This window comes from Jatropha curcas, chromosome 3, assembly GCF_041381405.1.
Source record: "Jatropha curcas cultivar XTBG-Jc1 chromosome 3, XTBG_Jcur_1.0, whole genome shotgun sequence".
Lineage (NCBI taxonomy): Eukaryota > Viridiplantae > Streptophyta > Magnoliopsida > Malpighiales > Euphorbiaceae > Jatropha > Jatropha curcas.
The window spans coordinates 25,542,988-25,546,524 of record NC_143153.1 but is presented as its reverse complement, the minus strand read 5'-3'; the positions used below and the strand labels follow the sequence as shown (position 1 = coordinate 25,546,524).

Below are 3,537 nucleotides of genomic sequence, written 5' to 3'. Positions count from 1 at the left end.
CCTATTTTAGTCTTTTATCTACTAATAAATAGACAGTGATACCTTTATTTTTCACCAATTTGATACATTAGTATGAGATGATTCTAATTGATCCTAATTTCTGTTGTTGTTTTGTTTAATTTGCAGAAGTGACCAGCCTTCTTATACAGAACAAGGTCACTTGTGAATCCTTGGTAGAATGTACGAATGGAGATTCTAACAAGAAAAAATATTTTTGTTATTATAATAATAAAAAGCTGCATTTAAGAAAATGTGTCGAGGAAACAAGTAAATGTCAATAAATTCTCTCAATGTTTTATTTTAAATTTATAGGATGAAATTCGCTTATTTTTTATTAATCAAGTGTAATGTGGTGTGATTGGTCTTCTTATTAATGTAAGCCGTAAGATATGATGACTCGAATTCGAATTGTGTAGCATATTATTATGTATTGTATGAGCTGCATCTGTGGTATGAACTAGATAGAGCTTATATGGTGCACTATGAGCATATGTAAGATTTTGAGGAGGCAGGCAAATTTATATCCAAACTTAATTTTGTGAATCCAGTAAAACTACCTAAAATTGAAAATTAGAACTCATTGCCTAAATATAAACAGACAGACTAAGCTAGCAGCACAAAAAGAAAATATCCTAATTGAAGTTCTACATTTCCTCCAACAAGTGTTATTTTTTACCCCACATTAATTCAAAATGTTTTGCAAAATATGCTAATATGTATTTATGATTTAATGCTAAATATTTATATTGACAACGGAGAATGACATGTAAGATTGTAAGTGTCACGACCAGATTCCGTGGGCCGGACCGACACTAGAGCCCAGGTAAGCTTAAGGCCTCCTAGGCCCGTAGTAAGCCTAAATTATCCAATCTGTCTACCTATCTTGCCCAATTAATTCATCAAAACAGTAAGCCTCAATCTCAATTAACACAGAATATCTAACCAGGACCTATTCACAATAAATTATAATCAGATTATGGGCTTATTAGTTCACTTGCAGTTAATTACATAATATTTAATTTATAGTGTAATGCTAACAATAAGTCCAATAGTAATACACAACCCTATAACTGCGGAGTTCAAAAAAAAAATCTGATAATAGAGTAACTTATACATCCAAAATTAAATAACAGAAATATAAAGTTTACATTTATAACTCTGCGGAGAAGATTGCAGAGCTTCAGTCGAATCAGCTGCTTCCTAGTACCTGGGAGGTTTGGAGAGAAGGAGGTGAGTTTTGCAACTCAGTGAATAATAATAAATAATACACACCACATACAGTCAAGCGAAATGCACCCTAGTATACTGAATGAACACACAACAGTCAATCATATGACATTACATCAGCACCCACAAACAATATCACCTTCAAATAATCATATCACGTGGAAATTAGTCAGTGGAGTCACCGAACCCCTGATGAGCCGTCCTCCCACATGGCTCATCCTCTCACGTGTGCACCAGGGAGCCGATCCCCAGTACTGGCCGACCGGTCTAATCTTCACTTGACCAGCCCTCTCATTGTTTTTCCATTCTCTCTTTTCTTTTCCCTACCAACAGGAGGTAACCCGGTCGTCTCCATCAAATCTAGATCATCAGGCGCTCACAACAGGAAGCCACCCTGCGGGCTGCGATCAATCTAGATTATCAGGTGCGCCCAATAAAGAAACCAACCTGTGGTTTTCCATATCACACAAATCATAGCAGTAGGTGCACACGGGGGCGCCGATCTCCCATTTACCCGGCCAAATTTCATATCATATTCAGGATCCATATCACATATACCATTCTCACAAACCCATGGTGACCCACTTCATCCCAATTCCACACAAACAAATCACATCATAGCCACAGCACAAATAATCAGACAATTCATTCATCATAATATGCCAATTTCATCCAAATGCACAATTATATATATGTATAATTATGGTGATCGTAACATAATATATATAAGAAAATACTTATAATATATTGTAAATATATAAATAAAAATATAATGTTTATAAATAAATGTTATGCAAATACAGTGTTGATATGCATTATTTATTATTACTCACAGTGATGGAGAGCGAAGTTCTAGTTTTGATTCTATCCTGGAGGAGCACTAGATGGACCCGGGCGATCTACGCAAAGTAAGAATGACACAAAGAAATAATTCTATTAGACAAAATATTTCTTTACCCTTCTAAGAATTTTATTTTATATTCTAAATTTTTCTACATAATTTAATCTCGATTTTAATTTCCTTTCTGTAATAAATTTTTTATTTCTCTATCTAACTCTATTTTATTTATTTTCTTCTGAAATCTATTCTATTTCCTACCAAAATTTATTTTAATTTCCATTGAAATTTACTTTATTTTCTACCGAAATTTCGGCAACATTTTCCCTAAAAATTGGACTATCTACCTGTTAAAATATCAACAATATACCAATAATTCCAAACCACACAGTCCATCCATCGGGCAATCAATCAATTCACTTTCTCCCATCCTCCATAGTCTTCATATCAACATAAATTTATAAATGTTTCTTTAATTCTATATTTTATCATTTCCTAACAAATTCATTTATTACTTGAATTTAATTTTAATCAATCAAGTAATTTTTATTAATCAATGGATCAACACTAAATTAAATTAATTTAATGAATCAAATAATTAAACTAATATCTAACCAAATTAAATTAATTAACTAATCAAAATTGCTAAATTAAATTAATTAATCAAGATTGCTAAAATCAATCTCATTAACTAAATTACTAAAATCAAAGTAATCAACTAAAATTATTAAAATTAAGCTAACTAAAAGTACTAAATTTAATTAACTACCATTAATAAAATTAATTTAATTGACTAAAATGTATTTAAAGTAATGTATACCTCGAATAAATTTTTTTTTTTGTCGGATTTTTTGCTAGATCGGAAATTTTCACGCGTGCCGGATCGGAGCTACGCACATCGGGACTGCGAGCAAGTGGCGCGATCTACTGGACAGCAAGGATGGTGGCGCGATGAACTCGAGGAGCTGTGGCGCTGCGATCTGGCCGAGGATGACGCGCTGCTGCAGGCGGAGCCGCTGGCTGTGGAGCGCGGAGGAGCGGCGAGGCGGTGCTGCGAGCGATGGAGGCGGTGCGACTGGCTGTGGATCGCGCATCTGCTGTTGCTGGCTAAGGTCGGCGCAGGCGCAGTCACAGCAAGAAAGAAGAAGAGAGGAAGAAGAAAAGGGAAAGAAAGAAAGAAAGAAAGAAAGAAGAAGAAGAAGAAGAAGAGGAAGGAGGAGGCGCTGTTGTGATGGTGAGGAGTAGAGAGGTGCAGCGCTGGAAAAAAAAAAAAAAAAAAAGAAAGGGAATTTTCTAGATGGTTTGGGTCGAACCGGTTCGATTCGGTTCGATTCGACCCAAATCTTTGATTTTCGATTGGTTTTCGGCTTTTTCAATCGGTTTTCGGTTTGGTTTCTTACAGTGTTCGCATTAAAATATTGAAATAAATTTCCAGGCTGTCGGTTTATTAAATTTAATTGGAAAATCTTTGA

General features: G+C 34.7%; 1 long non-coding RNA gene across 1 annotated transcript; it reads right to left on the bottom strand.

Annotated features, from left to right (window-relative positions):
* Positions 1-994: 994 nt before the first annotated feature.
* LOC149497793 (uncharacterized) lies at positions 995-3,311 on the bottom strand. The gene is made up of 3 exons (XR_016320178.1): positions 2,886-3,311; positions 2,061-2,126; positions 995-1,207 (listed from the first exon to the last, which is right to left on the bottom strand). It is a non-coding gene; the product is annotated as an uncharacterized LOC149497793 (long non-coding RNA).
* Between the last annotated feature and the right edge of the window lie 226 nt (positions 3,312-3,537).